Source organism: Lissotriton helveticus, chromosome 8, assembly GCF_964261635.1.
Source record: "Lissotriton helveticus chromosome 8, aLisHel1.1, whole genome shotgun sequence".
Classification (NCBI taxonomy): domain Eukaryota; kingdom Metazoa; phylum Chordata; class Amphibia; order Caudata; family Salamandridae; genus Lissotriton; species Lissotriton helveticus.
In genome coordinates, this window is record NC_136069.1 from 392,365,328 (window position 1) to 392,390,425 (window position 25,098).

Consider the following 25,098-nt stretch of genomic DNA (forward strand, 5'->3'; position numbering starts at 1 on the left):
CTGTTTTTGGGAGGCGGTGGGAGTGCTGGAAAGGAAACCCCACGAAAGTGCACTTCAACATCACCTATATGTGAGCGTACAGTATAAATAGATACTTATGTGGACCTGTGTCTTGATATTATTTTACAGATTTTTATTGTTGGAAAGCACCTTAAAATGTCCAGATGCACAAGTGTGGCTTACGCAGAAGTTGAATGCCTAGGACAGGTACAAGTACAAAAGGGAATTAAAGTGCACTTAGGTTACCAACTGTTTTTTAAAAAAAATCTGGCCCTAAGGTTTGCGTTCTAAAAGCAAATATTCTACTTTTCTTAGTGACACCTACATGTGTAATGCAGCTTTGAAAAATGCAATATGGGTGAGCAAAACATCCACACAGTTGTAATTGTCATGCATTGATAGACATTTGCTGCCCCTTTCCTGTCATTTAGCTGTACTTTTACAATTACAGCTGCATGATAAAGTTGTAGGTACTAGATGCAATGAAGAAAAGTATGTCAATGTTCTTCATTCTCACAGGGACTGTATAGGATGATAACAAATGTAATAACAAAGCAAAGGTTCATGGACATCTCAGGTTGCCCATTATCTCTGCAGGTAGTAATCAAAGTCAGAAATGACGACTCTGGCTGCGGTCTCCTCAAGTGATAATGGGAAGCTCAAATTATAGTCTCCAGAATTAGGAATCTCCTGCCCGTCCTGGAATTTCAAGGTTGTTTTGCGAAAATGTACCCCATTCGGCAGAGTTCAATGTGGGCATCCTGTGTGTGCTGGTGGTGGCAGTGGCGGGGCGGTGGGGGCAGGTAGTGTCAGCTGGTGGAAATGGTGATGTAGGGCAAGGTTTGGGCTGAGCGCCTGGGAAGTTGGAGAGGCTGCGCACTATGGGGTAACATTGCCTGCCCTAGTCGCGGTACCTGAGCGGGGTGCCCATGGGCTGGGCTGTTACTCTCCTATATAGGCCCTGCTCTATCTTTTTCAGGTGTGGTTCGGTAAACGATAAAACCAGTCTGGTGCTATTTGAACTTGGAGGAGTTGTGCTCATAAACACTGGATATTACTTCAAGCAATTCTCCCTATCCAAATTAGGTGAATGAAGACTCCCAACAAAACTCCTGTTAATGAATTGTACAGCCGAATTCTCAGCATAGAAGTGTCCACTATCCCAGCGTATTTTGGGCAAATTCTTCCTCTAGATTTACTGAAACACATCAAATACCTGCCATGAAGCATTGTTGACGTACCCCAAGAACAAACGTCTTACTCCTTAGCTTATACGTGTACCAATTTCATAACTTTAATGCTGGTTAAATCAAAGTGCAAAGTTGATCATTTAACACGATATTACACCTTGTAAAATCTCACAATGTAATACCCTTATGAATGGGTACCCACTCACCCATTACTACGCTCACTCACTCAGACTTGTTTTCACACACCTGCTCTAAAACTCACTCACCAATACTCATTCACCCATCCTTATACCCAATAACACATTTTAAATGTGATCTTGGTGTTTTTAACATTAAAACCAGTCAAACCTGCGAATGTTGAAACACATAGAAATATTTATATATCAAATATCACAATAGACAAAACAAATGTACGACAATCGAATTTGATAACTGTAGTCTTTGGTTTTTTTATTGATAACATTTGAGCGGTAAATCAAAGCTGCAGGTTTAAACACATAGGAATATTCATAAATCAAATATCACAATAGACAAAACAAATGTACACCAATCGAATTTGATAGCTGTCGCCTTTGCATTTTTATTGAGCGGTAGAACAAAGTTTCGTTTAGATCTTTGCAAACAGCAAAATAACTGCTCCTTTGGAAAGGCAAAAAAAATCTCCCTTTACTGTTTTTCACATTAAGAGCATTATTGTTTCATCTCCTCAGTTCCTTTTTTACTGGCTGGATCCTGTCCTTTCAGTTCTTTATGCGCCATTCCCAGGGCAAACAGGATTACTTTAGAAGCCATCCCAGAGCCATGATCATCCAACTACTTTAAGTTTAATTTTTTTTATTGTGGTTTAAAGGCGAAACACAGGCACATATTAGCATATAGCCAGTTATCATTCATTAAAACTTCGATGTAGGCATTCACACTCAGCGATTCCCAAGACTGAAACTCGACAGTCGGTACATCATCAAATAGTGTCACATCCAATTACTTATCCAACTAAGAAAACAGTCCCCATAAACATACCCCCTCCCAACCGGCCCCCTCCCCTCCCTCTCTCCGTGTTCCACGTCCATTGCCTAATACTTCTAAGTTCATCTGCAATTCTCTTTCCCGTTCAGGTCACCCCCTGAGGGCAGGTAATTTCTCAAAATTCCTTAACCAGTAGCGACAGAAAGGGCTGTCACAGTTCGTTGTACTTGGGTCCCTCCCCCGCCAAGGTGAGCGTCAGCTTTTCCATTCCTAGGACGTGCCACAACGATGTAACCAGCCTGCGAATGTCGGGGCATTGGAGGTACGCCAATGTATGAGTATAGTCTATGTCGCAGACCCCAACGCTATTGCTATCTGCCTACCTCTACGGGACCGCAGCGGATACATCAAAGGATTGGGGAGGCCAAGCAGAACATACGCTGGGAAGGCAGGAGCTCTATCTCAAAATGCTTATCCACTTCATCTAAGACCTGAGTCCAGTATGCCCGGACATGCTCACACTCCCACAATAAGTGTACTAGGGTGCCCACTTGGCCACAACCCCGCCAGCAGTGCGCCTCTTGTGTTTTATCCATCGCGTGAACACTCTGGGGTGTAGTACCAGTATGTGACTACCTTCGTGAGGGTTTCGGTGAGCCCCATATGGTATGCGGAATGTCAGGCCCTGTAGTATATGTTATCCCACTCTTTCTGGCTAAGGACTCTACCGATCTCCCTCTCCCACCTCGCCTTGCTAGGATTATAGGTGTGCATTAGGCGACCTTGTAGCATCTTATACAAGTCAGAAATGAGTTTCTTGTCAGATGTGCGTGTGAGTAGCCACCTCTCATAAGGGAACAGGAGCCTATTTTCATTGGAGCGGACGTTGGGTTGAAGCGCCCAGTGCCTTACTTGTAAATATCGGAGTCTTTCTGTAACTGGGAGCCCATATGTCTGCCTCAACTGGGGAAAAGGAAGGACCCCTTCAGCACTATAGACATGGTGTAGGACGCGGCATCCGGCAGGCCCCAATCGTGCAAAGGCCGTCACGTTCGTGCCAGGAGTGAATTCCGGGTTATTCAGTAGTGGGATTAGTGGGGATAGAAAGGAGGTGAGCTCGTGTTTGAGGTTAGTTGCATCCCACATTTCCAGGGGAACCCGCGTAATATACGAGGCGTGCAGATTAGGGGGTCTATGGGCTTTATGTAGAAATGGAATGCCCTGCAAAGGTCGCGCTGCCACCGCCTGGTCCTGAAAGAGCCAGTGCTTCTCTGACTCCCACCGGATCCACTCTACCAAATACCGCAGCTGAGCGGCTTGAAAATAGAGGTGGAGATCTGGTATTCCCAGCAAACCCCCCTCTGGGGCAAGCATCGACAACCTCCGTCGCATCCACGGCTTGCGCCCATTCCTGATGAATTGTGCAAGTTCAGCTTGTGTCTGGGGTATCCATCGCGCTGGTGGCCTGAGAGGGACAGCACGGAAGAGATAAAGTATCTGGGGTGAAATGGTCATTTGACCGCCACGATTTTACCAAGCCACGAAATAGGGTAATGTTTCCATCTGCTGAGTTCTCGGCGGATCCTCTTACTCAGGAGGGTATAGTTGGTGTTGACCACCTCAGGGAGTGAAGAGGCCAGTTGGATCCCCAGATATGGTGTCGTATTCGTTGCCCATTGGAGAGGAAGCAAGTTCTGCAGGTGATCCCGGGTAGACTTCGACAGTGAGAGAACGAGGGCAACCAATTTGTTCGTATTCACCTTGAAACCTGCCGCTCGTGCGATAGCATCCAAGTCCGCCATACGGACTGGCAGTGCCGTCCCTGGGTTGGTAAGAGAGATCAATACATCGTCTGCGTAAAGGCAGATCATGTGAACATACCCGCCAAACTTTATTCCAGTCATCAAACTACTTTAGAAGTCATTTTCACATCTTCAGACATCATCAAGCTCTTGAAGTAATCAGCAACGCTTAGAAACCTGTTCTTGATGTTTTGAGGATGACTTGAAAATGAGTCTTTGATGACTTCACGAGGTGTGACTATTCTTGATGACTTGAGGATTACTTGCAAATGAGTACCCGATGACTCATCTAGCTGAAGTTGTTCCTGATGATTTCAGGATGGCTTGAAAGTTAGTGGCTGATGTCTTCCCAAGATGAGTTTGCTCTTGACGATTAAGACTTTATTAAAAGAAACCCTTTTTCGCAACCTTGGAATAACAAAAGATTAAAAAATCAAACTATACATTTTTCAATATATACTTTGCTGTTTGCATGCTGCTCCTTCATGTCGGTTTAGAGCCCACTCTGCCATATTAGCAGTATTGTAGTTTATGAACTGTAAGTAACAAAAGTATTTCTGTGACAACAGTAGTAACCTACTTAACAGAACTATCACATAAAATACAAATTTGTGAGCTGCATGTTCCATGTTTTATTTTGCAGCAGACACATTGATCCCCAATGCTAATTTATGAAGAGTGAAAACTGGGAATAGACAGTACATAGAACTCTTCAGCAAGTGGTTTAACCCTCAAAGTTGTGTTACTCTGGTTAAGGTGCTTGCATATTACTGGACACACTAAGAATTATGCAGCGTGTGCCTGACCCCTGTGGATGTTTAAAATGCAGCCTGTTTGTGACCAATCAAATAAGCAAAAATATATTTATTGTCACATTTATACTTGTTGCCAGTTACAGATAAGAACTATATGCGTTTTCAAAACTCTGCTCTTTCAGGAATAAATGAAAAGCCAAAGGAACAAATAATGGTGATGCCACACATTAATAGCACATTGTGTGATTTGGTTGCATTGTGGGACATGTAGTCTTGCTTTTCAAGACATAAATACCAAACCATAGATAAACTGTAGATTATAAAACCTCAACTGGCTAAAGTTTCATCTGTGCTTCAGTAAAGAAAACACAACAAATGCACACACATTCGTAATCTGCATTAATTGCATTGTGCAGGCATAAAACGAAAAAACCTAATGGTAACAACCCCTTTTCAGACTTGATGTTCCCACTTCAGCAGCATTAAATCTTTAACGCTTTCGCAATCCCCTCTCACTTTACAGCAGGCCTTGAAAGAAGTTAATTGTTCAAAGGCCTTACTAGTGACTGACCTGAGTACTTGCTCTATGGGTGTGAAGGTAGCCCTGCCCATAGGGCAATGAATAGCAGGAAACACTGCAGCACTCTAGGAATGAGCTACATAACAACTGGCAATAGCTTTGGTTGGGGATAAAGATGAGGTGAACATAGCAGAGGTGGATGTCCTAACCAGGGGCACCTACCTGTATACCATTTATGGTATTTCGGACTTCGCTCACCTAATACTAAATATTACTGAGTTGGTATCCTCCCAGTTACATCCATCTGGTGTATCTTTACTGAATACTACTATATGACGTAATTCTGTTCGTCGCTGCCTCGCTACTTACCTGTCACCTACCTTTTCTTTTCTTTTTTTCTTTTTTCCTTTTTCACCTCTGCCACTCCTATTATGTTTGCTTTTGACGCTCTATTGCTACACCCTCTAGTACATTTTAAATGGAATCTGTATTCTCACCGTTCCGGTCGTTACCTTTGGACAATCAACACAGGCTACCTGCCATGATACACTCATGTTGGGCACTTCTCTTGTTCACATCGATACACTTCACAGTGTTTTCACTTTGTCGACAATATCTTGCTTGCTTGTTTTTTGTCTTCTCTTAGGCTGTCCTACGACTATTTTCTGTGACATCCAGTCCTCCCACTCACAGACCAATACATGTTTGCCCGCGACGATACTTTGTTTGCCTTTTTGTCTTCTCTTAGGATGTCCTGCAATGATACTCTGTGTTATCAAGTCCTCCCATTCCATGAACAATTTATATTTCCCCGCCATTTTAAAACACTTCTCAGTGCACTTCACGTATATGTTTGGGCGTCAGGTTACCTTTTGTCATCTTATATTATGCCTTTTGCACCATAGGGTCTCCACAAGCCACTTAGTATACTCTCTCTCGTCTTATCTCACATTCACTATGCAATTGTTGATGAAACATTTCGTTTACCCCCGTTTTAATTTTATTTTCTATTTTCCCCTTTTTTCGCTGTGTCATTTTGTGTCCTTCCTAGCCCTGATGAGTCATATCTCCTTCATGGTGTGACGAAACACGTGTCGGCTGGCTATTATTTTCTGTACTGACCAACAATTGATTTATAAAAGACTTCTTCACGTACACAAACCTTTGTGCTTGTTTTTGAACCTTGACATATATTTCCATTTTACGTGTAACATTGCGTCCTGACACCAGGACTATCGATCTAATCAGTGTGTGCACAGGATCTGTTCTTCATCTCATTAGAAGAGCCCCCCCAGAATATCTCTATTAATGAAAGAGGTGTTCCAATGAGCCCAATGAACGAGCGTGCAAGCCGTAAACAAAAAAGAAAGGGTAGGACCCGAAAGGAGACAGGAGTAGACCTCACTGAAGAAAATCTTCAATTTACCTCACGGGGTAAGGGGCAGCCAGAAACGGAACATATACCATCATCACCTTCATATAAATACTCATTGAATGCAAAGACACTAAGCATAAGCGATACAGCACTATCGACACCCAAAGTGATCTTGAACAAACAGACAGAACTGAAGCCTACCAGCCAAATTAATAACATTCCACCTAGCAAACTATCCAAATCGGCAAAAGTAGTACAAAGAACAGACCACCCTCCTACAGGTATCGATCTGGTAGCCACATCACAACCTGCTATGGAGACCGCGAGGTAGACCTTAGAGGCCTTAGAGGAGTCCACCACAGTCAACGGTGGTCCTACTACCACTGTTTCTCCCAGAAAATGTATCTGTAGTAGAACCGAGACCATCACCCAAGAACCCTCAAGGAACCCCAGGAAAAGAAGTACAATAGAAGTAGCCGGCGCACAGCCCGAGGAGCAAACCGAAGGAGAGAGCACATCATGTGCACCAAAACAATCAAATTTCGACAACTACATGGAGCAAAACAAAGTGAGACATACATACACCAGCAAACATTGCCTCCAGGAACTAAAGAGTCGGACATAATTCTCTTCATTAGAGAATTTAAATGAAGAGGACGAGTGGACACCCTAAACAGGGGCAACATCCTAAGGCTCATCAATACAATCGATAGTTTAAAGAGCATCAATACAACAGATTTGCTTGAAATAGAATTTCTCCCCTCTACCAACCGACAAGCCCATGAAATAACAATGACCAACTGGAAAACAAACACCATTGCAAATCTAATCATGGGGGAAACATTTAGATTATCTCCGTGAGGAATAAAACTCGATGAAGAAAAAAGGCCAGCCTATCCAACCCCGCTCCTTGAAGAAAGGGAACAAGAACGCTCTCAAATAGTCAAATCAATATTGAAAGGAGCACGTAGTTACTCCCCAGGAGCCGAAAGGATCCGACCGCATTTACATCACCTTATTCCCCACCAACTTGAAATGAATAGAACAACAACACGGCGGACAATACTCACAGGAGACACAAATGGACAGATAACAGCAGCACCAACTCTCAAGACACCCAGTACCCATAAAATCAAAATATTCACTTGGATCATCAACAGTCTCTCAGACAAACTCGAGGACCCTGAAATATCAAACTACTTAAACACATTTGATTTGATCCTACTTCAAGAAACTTGGGAAGAACATGAAACATCACTACAAGGATACACAACCTTAATCCATCCGGCAATTAGAGGCTCCTCATATGGCCACTGCTCAGGTGGCATGGCGTCATTCGCCTCTATATCAACCATTGGAGCAATGGAAGAAACTGCGATAAAATCACTCCCCCCCAGTGCTACTCAGGCGTTTGCTATAACAACCGTAATCAATCAAATTACTCAACCACTATTTGTTATAAATACATATATTCACCCAAAGCACAGACAATTGGGGGCAAGGGAACTCCACAGCGAATTGAGAAGACTTACGGAGGAAAGGGTAATGGAGAATATACTCGTAGCCGGTGATTTCAACCTCCATCTTTTTGGAAACAAAACAGATGATCTGACAAAAATAATGGACCTTGCGTGGGATATTCCAAATCAAACGATTCCCTCACCAAACAAATTCACAAAATGCTCAAACCAGTTACTGAGAGATCTTGAGCAGCTAAATTTGAGAGTACTCAACGGTCGATTCGTAGAGGACATACCACCAGCTTCAACATACCTGTCTTCAACCACTCCCTCCCACCTTGACTTCATTCTTGTGACCCTACCTCTGTTTGAAATAATCAGCTTGTTTAAGGTAGGGGATAGTGGCTAAAGTGACCACCTGCCACTAGCAGTGAAACTAGGCATGTCTTGCTAGAACCAAGCAGCGGAAAAAACATACATCTGCACAGAGTACACCTCAAACTATAGGCGAATAAGGTGTAAGGCTGACGATGCAAAGGAATTATCAACCAGTGCAAAAGCAATCATGCACCAGATAGCTAGTTCAGATATGAGCCCACTAAATGCCTGGGGTGAATTCATAAAGGAACTCAGGGCTAAACATGCCACAGAGCTAAATACCGAAAAATTGAATACACCACGGAACACAGTCGCGAAAGTAACAACACCGGAGATAAAAACTTTAAAGCGGGAAATAAAACAGACTCTGAGAAAGCTCCGCAAAGATCCAAATAATGAAGCTCCACAAAGGGTGCTGCGCACCCTAAAAGCACAGCTAAAGAAAAAGATCTGGGAAAGGAAAAGGCAGCTGAACGACAACCTCTGGGAAAAAATCCTACATGATTCAAAACAAAACAACAGCTCCGGATTCTGGAAATTAATTCATACTCTCCAACGCCCAGGTCACAAAGGTATCAATTCTATCATATCTGAAACAGATCGGGCAAACTATTTATCAGCTCACTTCAACATCGATAACCTGGGCTCTCACCTAGAGGTAGAGCCCGGGAACCTGGTCTGCATCGGAGCCTCGACAAAACTGGTATAATCAAAAAACAATTGACCAATGCTCACACAAGGAAATTACCACCACACCATATTGTAACTCTGGACTAAGATGCATCAATAAGACTTGTACCAATCACAAATAGAGAGGAAAACACACTCTCAGAAACAGCAGCCAGAATCAGAAAGCAAATCTTAAAAGGCAAACTAGAGGGTGCCCCTGGCCCTAATGGGATACCGCCACTCTTATACAAACAAGATGCAGACCTTTGGAGTAGCATCATGCCACCAGTCTTCTGGGAAATAAGGGATACAGTAAAATGTCCAACAACCTGGAGAGGCTCCATAATAAGCCCAATTTATAAAAAGGGTGAAAGGAACAACCCAAGCAGTTATCGACTAATAGCTTTAATCGACACAGAGGCTAAGTATTATGCAGGCCTCGTCCTGGAGGATTTAACAACCTGGGCAAACAAAAAGCACATCATCCCGGCTACCCAAACCGGATTCTGCAGAGGCCAGGGGACAACGACCAACATTATGGCACTAACACTTCTGGCAGACGCTGCAAAAGCCATCAAGAGCTCATTATTCCTGAGCTTTATTGATTATAGTGCCGCATTCAATCATGTAAACCGGAGCAAACTTTGGCAGAAGCTGGAAAGATGGGGGATTCCAGGGCCACTCCTGCAGCAGCTGATCATGCTATATACCAACACCTGGGTTAGGATCAAATTGGGCTCCGGTACACACATCTCAAGGAAAGTTAGCACCACCAAAGGCCTGAAACAAGGCTGTATCCTAGCCCCTATGCTGTTTAACCTCTTTCTCGTAGATCTCCTCGGCGAACTGGAGAAAACCAAATCCCATGCCCCACGGCTAGGTGAAACCACACTCTCAAACCTCCTTTATGATGACGATTTGGTCCTTATAAGCTGGTCCCCGATTGGTCTCCAAAATCTCTTGGAAACAACCAATACGTTTTCTACAAACAACTCATTAACCATCAATTTAAATAAAACAAAAGTTGTGACAATGAATTATAGCAAAAAAAGGAAATTGGCTTGGTTTCTAAATGGACAGAGGTTAGAACAGGTTGCCACTTATAAATACCTAGGCGTCATCATAGACAACAGAGGCTCATACAGACACCAATTAGAGGCTATTCGTCGGAAGGGGACGACATTTTACATGTCGATCAAACCCCTGAAGAAAGCTCTCCCAGACCAGACATTGGACCCCCTTCTGCAGGTGATAAGAGCGCGCCTGCAACCCATGCTCACGTATGGTAGTGAATCCATGCAAGGAAAAGACGCCACAACACTAGATAACACCATAAGTCGTGCATATAGGGCAATATTCCATCTACCCACCTATACATCACCCACCCATATCCACCTCGAATTCGGGCTACAAAAACAAACGGTGGAGAGAAGGGGTGCATATAATAAAACTTGGCGGAAATTTAGAAGTGCCGACCATGGATCCTTAAACGCCCAACTTTGGACCGAATTATCTATTAGAGAAAACTCACCGGCAAGGAACTACCTACAAGACTCACTGAAGACATTGGAACTAACAAACCTCTGGCAGTCATCAGCAGACCTCAAAACCATCAAAAAAATAGTAACCAAAGTAACCAAGACGATTTCTTCAATAGGGGACAAAGACACCCTGGCTAAGAGGGCCCATGGATGGACCGTGTTGAAAGACTACAGTGCTCTGAAACCACAAGAATACCTAAAAACGGGCCTCACACAGATAACAAAAAATAAGTTCCTAAACATACGTTTTGGCATTATACCCATCTTGTCGCACCTGGCACCTTGGAAAAGGGAAAACTTACCGAACAGCTGCAGACTCCGCCTATCAGGAAAAGAGGACCTTATTCACATAATTTGCATCTGTTCAAACCTTATGGATATTAGGCGATCTCTACTCCAGGCCCTATGGAACCAGAAGGGTATAACAAGCTGTAGGGAGGCCGTGATGCTGTGTTTTAACCCTGAAGAGACTCAGTTAAATTGCAGACTAACAAAATTCTTTGATATAGTGGGCATAAGACTCATGAAACAGACACATGGCTCACCTAAAGCACTAGCCAACTCAAACTGTGCTAAGCACCTGTGAGTCCTCTTTGCCCCTCTAGTCTCTATGGTCTGATTAAAACCTATCGTGACACTTATGATTGTAACGAGCACATTTATTTGCTCCTTTTATATTTCAACTGTAACAATGGTTGCTTTTTTATACACTTGTATGTTTTTACATTGTGAGTTTTTATTAACTGTACAATAAACTTTACTTACTTACTGACACACATAGACACACACACACACAGACACAAATACAGACACACACACTGATACACTGACTGACACCCATACATACACACATAAACACACACACCTATACACACAGACAGACACACATACAGACACACACACACAGACACACACCTATACACACAGACACACAGACAGACACACCCAGACGCATGCACACCCAGACACACACACACACTGACACACACACACACACTGACACACACACACACAAACACTGACACACACGCACACACTGACACACATGCAGACAGACAGACATACAGACACTCAGACAGATACACACACACACACACACAGAACACATGCACACCCAGATACACGCACACCCAGACACACGCAAACTTAGGAGATGAGTACAGCATGGATTGGAGAACAAGAGACAAGTAGGGAAAATACAGTGAGGAAATTGAAGACTTGTGGAAAGAGTAAGCCAAAGGTGGGAGGAAGAGGAGCAGAAGAAGGGAGATAAGCTTAGAGGCTGGGTAAAGATGAGAGGCGAATGGAGAGGACATGCCTATGTAAAGGCATGGAACCAGGAAGAGCCAGGTCGTAGGGAAAAGGGCAGTGGCGTTGTTTTAAACGGGCTGGTACTCACAGGTACTGTGTACCAGCACTTCTTATTTTTATCCTTGTTAGTACCGGCACTTCTCTACTGCTAAGGAGAGTACCCATACTCATGAAAGATAGGCTCACTGGCTGCTAGTACCGGTGAGCACTAGGCTGTCATGGTTGGAACCTATTTGACAGCGACGGCGATTCTATAGTCTTGAGCAGAGCCGCTTTTGAACTATTCAGCGTGAGATCATTTGCATGACAGTGGAGGGCCCATTTAGGCCCTGTACTGTTAATCACATTCCCACTATTGTGTGCATTTGGGCAAACACAGATAAGGAAGCAGCACATGGACAGCAGCAATTTAGAAAGTCATGGGAGGTAAGGAGTTTGAAATGGCTTTAATCCCACCTGAGACTTTTTGTGAGTGTTTGCTTATGTCTGTGTGCTTGCCAACTTGTCTGTGCCTTTTTTTCTGTGAGAGAAAAGTGAGGGAAAGAGGGAGAGAATCAGGACACTCAGGAGATTTTAGAGGGAGTGTGAGGGAGTGTGAGTGTGTGTGTGTGCATGCGTGTGTGTGTGTGTGTGTGTGTGTGTGTGTGTACGCTTGAGAGTAGATAGTTTTGTGCTGAACAACAACACATAACAGTATGGCATGAAAAAGCAGCACATATTACAAAACAAGGAACTGCTCACATATCCTCCTGTTTGGATTTCATTTTGTGTAATGAGTTAACCTGTTTCGTTTACATAACATTTTTTTCATGTGTTTAGATAGTGGCTGCAACTGGTACAGAATTCATTATGTATCATCATATGTTGCTCTTAGCCCCACCCCTAGCCCCGCCCACTTACCACACCTCTAGCTCATATTAATGAGTACCTGCACTTATTTTTTCCCATTTAAGGCTGGTTCGCGCAGTATAAAACTAGTGGAAACAAAATGCACATCCGGGCGCTGCCGGAAATACATCACTTTACTCAAGAACTGGTGGCGAGGTCGTGAGGAAGTTAGCGAGGTCTTTGTAAAAGGGGACTATGTTGATTTTACCCGCTGTATATTGTTTGCTTTTTAAAAGCCTCAAGACTTTCTTTTTCCAAGGGACAGATTTCTTCAGTTTTCAGCAGCCAGTGATCGGAAGCAGCCAGTGATCGGATTACTGATAGCAGGTATGTCCGGGACATTTTTTCTCAGAGTTTGGTAGTTCGTATCACAACAGTAGAATGTGCCTAGTACAGAAAAAAACAGTGAATTTGTGACTCGAAGCTAATACTGGCTTGCTTTCTGCAATTTTCTGTTAAAGAGTTATGAGGCATATTACCAAGGGCCATTATCGCTGCCTTAGCTGGACTTTTTCCCGCTAAAGCGGCGATAATTTTATCGCCCTATTACCTAGCTGTCGCTAACACCAGTTAGCGACAGCTATTAGGAGATAGCTATCATCTTGGGGCCCACTTTGCATGTCAGCGATATTTATCGCTAATGACATGCAAAGTGGGCGTGCCAAGATGTTAGCGACTGGAAACAGTCGCTAATATCGCTATCTCCAATTATCAACAAAGCCTTACTTTTGGAAATATTTGCGCTAAGCGCGAATATCTCCAAAAGATAACGCCTGCCCAGAGCAGTTCTTAGCCATGTTATCCAATGGAGGGTGGATAACATGGCTAAGAGCATTGTCACGATAATGCATGAATATCGCTGAGTTTTCAGCGATATTCATTCATTTCCCAGGATTTTTACCGCTTTTGAGATAAACCTTGATAATATCAAGGTATCTCAGCGGTAAAAATCGTCGGAGCACAGCGATATCATTTTAGCCTCTAACCATGCATAGCGATAATTATTGCTATTGCTTGGTAATATGCCCCTATGTTCTTCCTGATTATGGGAGTCTTTTTGCTCACTTAACTGCAACGGAAAGCGCTACGATATTAAATACTTGACTTGATGTAAAATTGTAATTGATGTCAAATGAACTGGGAAAAAATGCATAGACAATGCTATTTTCTAGTTTTTTTAACATATGCACAACTTTATTTTGGTCTGCTGCAGGTGTTTACATTGTGATTGGAGACTGATCAATGTGCCGTCCGGCCAGAGCTTCCTGCTTTGGAATTGGGGAACCAGCTTCGAGTCCTGGCGTCTGTAAACAGCCTGTGATTCTGGGCAAATCACTTAATCTTTTAGGGGCAGATTTATGAAGGACTTGCGCCGCCGGTGCGTCACTTTTTCCCATGTTAAAAATGACGCACCGGCGGCGCAAGGCCTTCATAAATCTGCCCCTTAATGTCTGAAAAAAGATTAATATGACCTTGTGCAATGTGAGAGGTCGTCTTACCACTCACAATAACATCGGGTTGAGTTCACACTATGAAAAACTGCCTAAAATATATTTACAGCGATACCGACAGTTACCATGCTTCCTTCTGCTACTCTAATTCTTGGCAGATTTTGTTCCCACTCTATGGGGTATATTATCAAGGGGTTTTATCTCCGCTTTTTTGGCTTTAAAAGCCAAGAAAGCGGAGATAAAATTATCTCCCTATTACCAAGCTGTCGCTAACACCAGTTAGCGACAGCTAATAGGAGATAGCGACCATCATGGGCCCCACTTTGCATGACAGTGATATTTATCACTAATGATATGCAAAGTGGGCGTGCCAAGATGTTAGCGACTGGAAACAGTCGCTAACATCGCTATCTCCTATTACCAACTTTTGGAGATATTTGCGCTAAGGGCGAATATCTCCAAAAGCTAACACCTGCCCTGAGCAGTTCTTAGCCATGTTATCCAATGGGAGGTGGATAACATGGCTAAGAGCATTTGCTCGATAATGCATGAATATCGCTGACTTTTCAGCGATATTCATGCATTGCGGGCGTTTTTTATCGCATTTGCGATAAACCTTGCTAATAGCAAGGTTTATCTGCGATAAAAATCGCCGATGTGCGGCGATAATTTTTGTCTCTAAACAAGTTAGAGACAAAAATTATCGCTAGTTGTTGATAATATACCCCAAAGCCTTTTACTCGTCAGTACACAAAGATTTTTAAATATAAAGGTTCAAAATTGTATCTATAATGAGCGGGTGAAAGTCCGAATTAAGCATGCCAGAATGCAAACCCTGATTTGCATGTTGGATAAGGCTATTTGCACCAGGCACATTAACCTACTGCGTTGTTATAGATAACGTTTTTAATACTATTTGACATTAAACCAGTTCAGTGTAAGATAGCTTAGTGAGTTAAGGCTCACAGCTTTGGGAACAGTTTAAAACCTGGTGAGATGAACACTACCTTTTATCTTTCTAGTATTCCTGAACTGCTTAACAGATATGATAAATGAAAATGTATATGTAATTGCATTTATATAGCGCTTACTACCCCTGACGAGTCGTCAAAGCCCTTTTACGGCGAGTAGCACTCTACTCGGAAACCCATACAGTGTTAGTGGTGAATTAGTATAGTGAAATATAGAACTAATTTGAGAGGTGGATATGTTCATCAGTTATTTGGATTGAGAAGGATAGCGAAGGAGTAGAAGAGGTAAAAAGGTTCACATTTATATAGCCCTTGCTACTCGTGATGAGGCTTGAAGTGCTTTTCCGGCGAGTAGCACGCTATTCCGGAACCCATAAAGAATTATTAGTGAATTAGTATAGTGAAATATGAAATCAATTTGAGTGGTGGACATATTAGTCTGTTATTTGGATTGCAAATGATAGTGAGGGGATGGAAGGATTTATTGTTTGTTTGTTTTGTATGTTGGATAAATAGAAATATATAAGCATAAGTGCAATGAGCACGCATCCAGTCTCTTCACCTTACAACACTCCCCCAAAAAATTCAATGGATGTGTTTTTCATTTTATGTAGCCTGGGTGTGCTTGTCAGTTCTCCCAATCTGGCACGTGTTTGTCCGTTCCATGGTCTCTCAGACGTTAAGTGATGCTTCAAGCTGATCCCAGAAAGAATATGCTGATCAAGTTGAACCCAGGCAGCACTGTGGATGTGAGTGTGCATGTTGTCTGTGTTTCTCTTGTCTCTTCTTTTTCCTCCAATGCCATTCAGTCTTGGTGTTTGTTGGTGATCAGTGGCATTGTTTCATGTGGTGCACATCTTGAGTGTCCCAAACTTGTTCTTATTCTCAGTCAGGAATCTGCCATTGATAAAGGCCGTTCAATGAGCCATACCTTTGCCATTAACAATACATGAAGGTAGCAACTCCACTGTCCGAATAATGGGGGAGAAGAGTTGGCCTAATGGCTTGGGTGGTTGACTTTAAATCTGGGAAACTGGGTTTGAGGCTCGGCAAGGACACGCACCATCCTGTGAATTTGGGCAAATCGCTTATCTCCCCATGCCTAACAAATATGAATGTGTCCTTGTGTAAGGCAACTGATACTTGTGTAAAGCGCTCTGATACCCAATACCTTCGGATCAAGTTCGCGATATATAAAACTCCGTAAAATAAAAAAATTAATGAACATTGAACTGCAGGACTGCCCGTAGTAAGGAGTCTACAGTACAGGTGCCGTATACAAAGCTTCTCGTGGAAGAAGCTGGACCCCGGCAACGGCAGGTAAGTCCATTTTTCTTCTTCTTTTATTATTATTATTTTTTAACACAACTTCCCCGATGCCCCACCACTTTCTATTGAAAGCAGCCATTGGAGTAGAGGCTTCTACATAGGAAGTTCTGACACCAAATATTTTTGATTTTAAATAGATGAATCAATAAAAGATTTGTGGATGCTGAATCATACTGTCCCTCAGCTGCTAGCATTCTCATTTACTTAATTCTTCCTTATGCTCCTATCAGAAAGATTGGTAAATGTTTACGCAGGAATGGAGTCACTCATGTTTTTATTTACACCTACAGTTTTTACATAACACAGTCTCACACCTATGCATTGTCCACTTACCCATATACACCTGCTCATGCTCGCTGCACACATGCTCTCCTGTTTCAAACCCTCCCCCAGGCTGTTCATTCACTCCCAGTTGTCCCCTCCTGCAGTCCACCCAAAGGACTCGCGTCCATTTCTCCCAGGTGTACTGATCGTGGAACTGCAGCTGTTGATGTGAGGGAGAAGCAAGGCAGCCTGGACTACCATTTGGCATTGTGACCGCAATAAAAAAATGAGGGCCTGTGAGTGCAGGAGTCACACTGGTGACATAGTGACCCTCACATAATCGTATTCCTTGACAACTAGGCGTCCATTGCATGATGCCCACCCTTTGGAAAATGTTGGCCCAGACACACTAAGGCTATTTCTTGGCCATGTGTGAGCATGCATGATATGTTACCTACCTCTGGTAAAATGCTGGGTTGGGTATAATTGTAGGAATTCCTGTCATACTGTTGGCTTCCATGAAATGACGGTGCCTGTCTTTGGCATAATGCTGGTTCTGACTGAATAGTGGTCATTCTTGACATATTGTGCCCCTTTGTTGCATAGTGGTGCCCACACATAGCATAATGGCATTCCTAGAACTAAGGTGGTAATTCTTAGCTTATGCACAATGATTCCCAACAATAGCAAAGTTTCACATGACCTGCAATTTCAAGTTAAGAAATTGACAGGTATGCATTTGCCACTGATAAGACCCCTTCTACCAGGCCCTTTAGACAACCCTTCGTAGTTTGATAAATTCTAGCCAGGACTTGCATCCAAACCCTATGGGCCCCCAAAATCCTGCTGCACATGGCCTTTAGCAGTGTGAGGTTGGGTGTCCAACTCTGAGCGGGTAGCCAACTGCCTGATGCACATTGCCTTTGGCTTTGTGCCGTAGGGGTTGGGCACAGGGCCTGGCCTATGGCCACACACTGCACCCAACACCCTGTAGCTGCCAACCACCTCACAAGAACCCACCCCATGCTGTGCACAGCCAAACAGTCATGTGTATCACTGGGTTGACCCTGTACCAAACCCACACTGCACATAGCCTAATGTCTGCAAAGTGGCGATTGGTCGTAGGGTCTTGCATTTTATTTTTTAATGTTTTATTGGTACCACAGTGGCTGCAGCACTGGGTACCATAGTACCAGGCACTGATTGCGGGGTACCTGTGACCCAATAATAATAATTCTCCTCCGCCACCATTCGAACCTGTTATTATGATGTCAAGTACAGGCCCCTACAGTGAACGTATTACTCCACAAAGACACCAGACACAGTTCATCCTAATCTCCATTTTTAGGCTACTTTCTATAAATTTGCAGTACAGATTTACACCAAATAACGAAAAACAGATTTTCTCTGTACTGTTCTACCATTTCGCCAATTTTCGGGTAATTGCTGTATAACTTTCCATTATGAAGCCAAAGCGATAATATTTTTACTGAAACGACACACAGGTTATTCAAGAAAGGAACGAAATGCCTTTCCTATGTATACTCTGTCCTAACATAACTACACACTGGTGACTGTGTATAAAAATGTGAGAAGCTTAACTTGTATAAAAAAACAAGGGTTTATTTCAAGATTAGGAAAGGAAGCACAGCACGTCTGTTACACAGCAGAACCTGGATAAAAAACAGTTGAATACAGAATCTGGAACCCAGCATGTAAGATGCAGGCACGCATCATACATTCCAGGCTCCAGCAACCAGAAGGAAAGAGTAGACATAGAAAACATAAATTAAATAATTAAAGAATGCAACACATCTTATCCCTAAACAAAAGATATTAACACAAATACCTACTAGGCATTCTCTTGGGTCTAACATCAGCTTTAACCCTAGAGGCAATCGACAAATCATTATGAAGTGAATCATGAGAACACTTATTAACATTGCGTATCAACATGCCTAGATTATCATCAGGACAAGACATTTGAGAACAATGTGGTTTATAAGAATCAGGACATTTGGCCACTCTTCGAACATTCCAAACTCTTCCATCTTGAGTGACAACACTGTTTTTAAAAACTTTAACCACCTTAATGGGAGGAAAGAATTTAGAAAACCCTTTAGCAAGGAAACCAGGTTTTTTAATCCTCACCCATTCTCCTACCACAAAATCATGAACCTTGACATTCATTTTTGAATCAAACAAGACCTTCATTCTTTGTTGCTTATTTTCAACACGTTTAGCAACACCCTCAAGATTAACCATAGAATCATTTTTGTTCAATTTTTTAATCCACCAGGGACAAATAACAGAAGAAGGTTCCCTTCCTTTCAGAAGTCTGAAAGGACTCACACCAGTAACAGAGTGGGGTGTGATGCGATATGTCCACAACCTTTTCCTGACAACATCCAACCAATCACCATCAGAAGAATTTATACTAATATTACAATCCTTAAGAACTCGGTTGAAGCGTTCAACCTGACCATTTTCCCTAGGCTCATATAAGGAGATAGTATGATGTTTGATACCACAACTGTTAAGGAAATCTTCAATATCAGAAGAAACAAGTTGCGTACCATTATCAGTGATAAATGTCTCTGGGAAACCTTCCCTAGCAAAAATCTCCTTCAAGAAAATCATAATAACTTGCGAAGATGCATTACCAACAAACTTTACTTCGGGCCATTTCGAATGGTAATCAACAAAAACCAAAGCATATCGAGCATTTAACGGCAAATGTCTGAAAGGACCAGAGATATCAAAAGCCACCTTCTGCCAAGGAAAATTAGGCCAACTCACCGGCTTAAGGGGAGCAGAAGATAGATGAAGCATCTTATCACTACTAATACATTGTGAACAGTCACTCGCCATTCTGTCAACCATCCTATCAATGCCAGGCCACCAAAAATTTTCCCTAACCAGGCGTTTCATAGATGACATACCAATATGACCTTGGTGAGAAAGCAACAAAATGTTCTCCTGTAAAGAAGAAGGAGGAATTATCTTACCAGCCTTAAACAAAAGACCACCAAACTCTTCAATTTCAGAAGCAACCTGACAAAAAGGTGCTAACTTTGCAGAAATGCACTTACTATTTGGCCATCCTACTCTTACATAGTCAAAAATCTGCTGGCACACAGCATCCTTATTCAATTCCTCAAACCACTCTTCTTCACTTAAAGTTAAAAACTCTTGAGAAATGCAATCACCAATAGAAGCAACAACATCAACATCCAGATCTATAGTTGAAACCTTTTCGTCACTACAGGGTAATCTCGAGAGAAAATCCGCCGTAACATTGCTCTTTCCCGGTACATAAACAATTTCAAAATCATATTCCTGAAGACGTGAGGATAACCGGGCTATCTGCGCTGTAGAGTTCCAACCACCACCAGGAGACAAAATTCCTGCCAACGGTTTGTGGTCTGTTCTCAAAATGAACCTATTTCCCCACACATAATTTCTAAAATGTTCCACAGCCCAAATACAAGCTAGCAGCTCTTTTTTAATAACCGAGTACCTTCTTACTGTGGAAGATAAAGTCCTTGATGCAAATGCCACACACCACTCATCTTTACCCGAACACTGACTCAGAACTCCTCCAATCCCATATAGGCTGGCAACAATGCATTTCTTATTAATGCAGAACGATTTTAGTGTGGGAGCATTGACAATCTCATTCTTAATTTGCTTAAAAGCAAGATCTTGTTTGTCCGTCCAAGTAAATTTAGCAGAATTCCTGGTCAACTCTCTAAGCGGTTCCATCTTGTTAACAACATTTTGAATACATTTGCTATAATACTCACATAACCCTGCAAATGAGAGTAACTTTTCCTTATTATCAGGAGCTGGCGCTTTTATGATAGCATCAACAAGATTTTTCTTTGGTACAACCCCTTCTCCGGAAAGAGTATGTCCCAAATACTCAACAGATTTACAGAAAAATTTACATTTGCTAGCTTTAATCGTTAGACCATATTGTTCTAACTTAAAACATACTTCTTTCAGGTGAGAATGGTGTTCAGAATTATTCTTAGAAAAAACAAGTATATCGTCCTGAAAACACTTGACAAATTACCCTAGATCTTTAAAAATGTGATACATGGCCCTTTGAAAAACTGAAGCGGCCGAAGCCAAACCAAATGGCATTCTCTTGAACTGAAATAAACCGTGAGGGGTGATAAATGCTGTAAATTGTTTAGAGTATTCAGTGAGTTCGATCTGGTGATACGCAGATCTAAGCTCTAACGTAGAAAACACACATGCACCATCCAACATACACAGCATTTCATTAATGTTGGGAAGTGGGTGACAGTCCGTAACTAAACTCTTATTAAGCGCTCTTAAGTCTACACATAACCTAATACTTTTATCAGGTTTAATGGCTAAAACAATGGGAGAAACCCACTCTGATGATTCCACTTCTTCAATTATGTTCTCCTTCACCATAGTATCTAACATATCTCTAAGCTTTTTCCTAATACTAATAGGAACACCTCTTAGCTTTTGTTTAACTGGAACAGAATTAGGCTTAACCTTGATCCTGTGACTGAAACCATTCAATTTACCTAATTTACTGGAAAACACCTTAGGAAAAGAACGGGCAATTTCGGTGAACTCAGGTAAATCACCAGATTCCCCACCCGATACTGCAAGAACTGACACAGGGTCCTTTAACCTAGGATTCACTGTAACTCCTAATTTTGCTTGATCTCTCCATCCCAAGACATTCACTCCTTTCCATGCAACATACAGTTTGATAATAGCAGAACTACTTTTGATAGTAAGTAGAACTTCCTTAAAACCAATACAATTGATTTTAGATCCATCAAAGTTGTAAGCACAAATATCAGGTTTAGACAATGCATTGACATCTACTAGATCTCCAAATGACTCTACACAATATTCCTGAGGGATAATAGTCCATGGAGAACAAGAGTCCACCATAAGTTCTAATACCTTCCCTAAAATGTTAACACAAGTTTTAGGAGATGATAAAGTATCATCCGTTCTCCGTCCATTGCTTTGAGATAAGTAAAAAATTCTTCTTTCCATCTTGTCCATGGAATAGGTGGATCACCTTTGGACTGCAAAAATTTTGACGGAGGATCAAATTGCATCTTAAATCCCAAATGTAAGATAAATCGTTAAACAAGTACAGTGGTTCATCAAAATTAATAAAATTGGGAAAAGGGTAAAAAATAATATCACCATAGACTGTTTAAAAAGAATATTAAATGAAATACAAGTTAAAATAATTTCTAAAAAATATCCAGTAGGTGGCAGTCTTGTATTAAAGTGAAATGAATTCCTCTTCAAGTCTTCACTGTATTAAACTCCAACAAATCAATTAAATGTAGATAAAACGATAGTTTAACAGTTAGTCTTAACATAGAACTGAGTAACAGTTTGTAAAGAAAAATCCTTGAAGAATAAATGTAAGTCGTTTTAGTCAAAATACTCCAGAATAGGAACCAATTTCAATGGAAGACGCAAAGATTTCAAGAGCGTGTAAAAGTGTACCTTTTTTTAATCTTTTTTAAAGGAATTTAAAGATTAGGAAAGGAAGCACAGCACGTCCGTTACACAGCAGAACCTGGATAAAAAAGAGTTGAATACAGAATCTGGAACCCAGCATGTAAGATGCAGGCACGCATCATACATTCCAGGCTCCAGCAACCAGAAGGAAAGAGTAGACATAGAAAACATAAATTAAAGAATTAAAGAATGCAACACTGTGTAATAAATATATGATATTCACCATTCAATATGACATATAAGGTGTGGGTGTAGTTGAGCGAAACATAGGGTTTCCTTTCCTATTTGATTTACCTCAAGTATGTTATCTCATCTGATGTGTGTGGGTGGGTTTAATTTATTTCCTAACATGCAACTCAGTGGGCAATCGTTCCATTTCAGAATTAGTGAAACTCAACCACTCATTCTCTGTTTATGCTTAAGAAGTTGAATTCCCAATGTTATGTGCCTATTTGCAAAATACTTTTTTACATTAGTAAATCATTTATAACTCCTCATTATTACTGGAAATGACAGCTATTTGTCAGATTACCCCGCTACGGGTCTGAATGAGGAGCTCGAACTAATACAAACAAAAGAAAATTTGAAGCTAAGAATGATTTCTCAAAAGGTAAGTGAAACTCATCTTTTAAAACCAAGTGAGTAGCAGTAACTTTATGACCACATAACCTAATTCTCCTGCACTTTGTACTCCTCACCGGCAGCACTTTGTACTCCTCACCTGCATATCTCAGAAATAAGTTTCTGTTCACCAAATGCTGTGCCTTAAAATAAACATAATAATAAAAATACCTGCTGAATTGTAGGCCAGCTGAAGTACGTGTGGAAATCAGTAGGCTATTTATCATTTGCAGGCAGCGCTGTGTGCTTTGACAAACATGGTATGTCCTGTGCAAAAAGTAATTGGTTATGAAGTACATTTTTGACATGACCAATGCGTATTTCTGGCACTAATGCATCTGTTTTTGATCACTGTTACACATGGTGCTTATAAATGTTCATTAGCCAGCCAGGAACAAAAACTTTTACTTTTCATTGGATGTATATATGATGGCATATATATTAATGCTTTCTGTTGTTATCTGCAAGATGATATGCAGCAGCTGGTGGAGGTTCTTTTGGACCCTATTCATTATGAAATTATTGTGTGCTGAGGAGAGCATTGGCCAGGGATCAATTGGAAATTGATGATTTATTTGGTAAGATATTCCAAATAACCTAATTATCCTTCTGGTAACGAACATTCAGGTGAAAGCTGCAAATTATTTGTGTAAAAACAGTAACTAACATTAAACATTTGTTTTAACTGATAAAACCTTAAGGCCTAAGTGGCCCCGTAGCAGCTCACGTTATTGCTGCAGTGTTCCTTTTTTTGCTGTTTTGTATTGCCTTTTTTCTCCTTCAGTCAGCTCTCTCCAAATATGCAAGCAATCCAGGCCTTAAACCAGAAATCTTTGTGACAGCACTGAGAGCACAAGGGGTGCTTCCAGCCCTACTTCGTAATTTCATCTGCAACCCTGGTCCAAACACTTGCTTGTCTGCATTCATGTACTGGCCGCAAGGGAATTTATAACTTTTTTCCCAGACGGGCATGCTGCAAGCATAGTTCAGTGGACCTCCCGCCAATATCCTTCTTGAAGGCAACATAAGTGGAACCCAAGGTAGTTGACTCCCAGGTTGCACATGCTACATCTAGTGGCTTACAGATTCTGGTAACTGGAAAGCACTCTTGCTGCTTTTAACCTTTGTACATCTGTAATTTATCCTCAATGTTAGAGGGGCAGTGATTAAAGACACAATACTGTCAAACTATGTTGTGAATGTGTGGCAGATATTAAACCTAAAATTCCCCCATCTCTTGAGGATAAAAAGCAGGTTTTTACAATAATATTGAAACTCTAGGACTGATGTTCTGAATTTAATGCGCCCATTCACTCTTACAGTTGAGAAAGGGATATTTTCTTTCTTCACCTTTCATCTGATCAATGTTCTAAGTTCAAATGTGAACCGAAAGCATCAGCAAAGCAGTGTTATAACCTCTCATAGGCACCCTTTATGGTGGAAGGGAATCCAGTGATTTATGAAGGCAGCCAATCTAAAAGAAAATCTAAAGTAACTTAATTGTAGAAAGTGTACTAATATAGTCTTTTGTTATCTTTTCAGAATGTTATGAAATATCCGTGCAAGCTGGCTACCTGTCAACAACCAAACTACGAAAAGGGCTCCTGCCGTAAGGATCTGCAATTGCAAAAGAGGACAAAAGACTCTGAATCTTGCAACACCCAACGAGTTGCTTCTTTTGTTGACTTTTTAAAAATATTTTTCCTTACTTTTAATATTATCCTGAACAGTATCCTATCTCTCTTTGAGGTCATGTACATGCTTTGGCTAAATAAAAGCACACAGTGGCAAGTAATTTCAGATCCATTTATTTCAACCAATTCTTTGTTCGGTGTATTGCCACAGGTCACCATATCAAAACTTAGAGTGACGTTGTTTAGCTCAAATGAAGACCTGTCACAATGAGTGTGGGGAAAGATCATACTTTGCAAGGCTGCTACTCAATGCAAATGGTATTCTTGCAAACACCAACGTTCAACACAAATTCATTTTATATCATTTCCCACCTTGTTTAAAGAAGGATACTGTTTTAAACCCATACAGTTTTCTTTTTTACAGGGACACCATGT

The 25,098-nt window shown here is 41.6% G+C and overlaps 1 protein-coding gene across 1 annotated transcript in view; it reads left to right on the forward strand.

Annotated features, from left to right (window-relative positions):
* Positions 1 to 24,820, forward strand: part of LOC144772708 (uncharacterized) — a 1,708,106-nt gene extending 1,683,286 nt beyond the window's left edge. Inside the window, exon 15 of the mRNA XM_078657206.1 lies at positions 24,572 to 24,820. The gene's annotated coding sequence lies outside the window, so the exon portion shown is untranslated. The remainder of the gene's footprint in view (positions 1 to 24,571) is intronic.
* Positions 24,821 to 25,098: the final 278 nt, after the last annotated feature.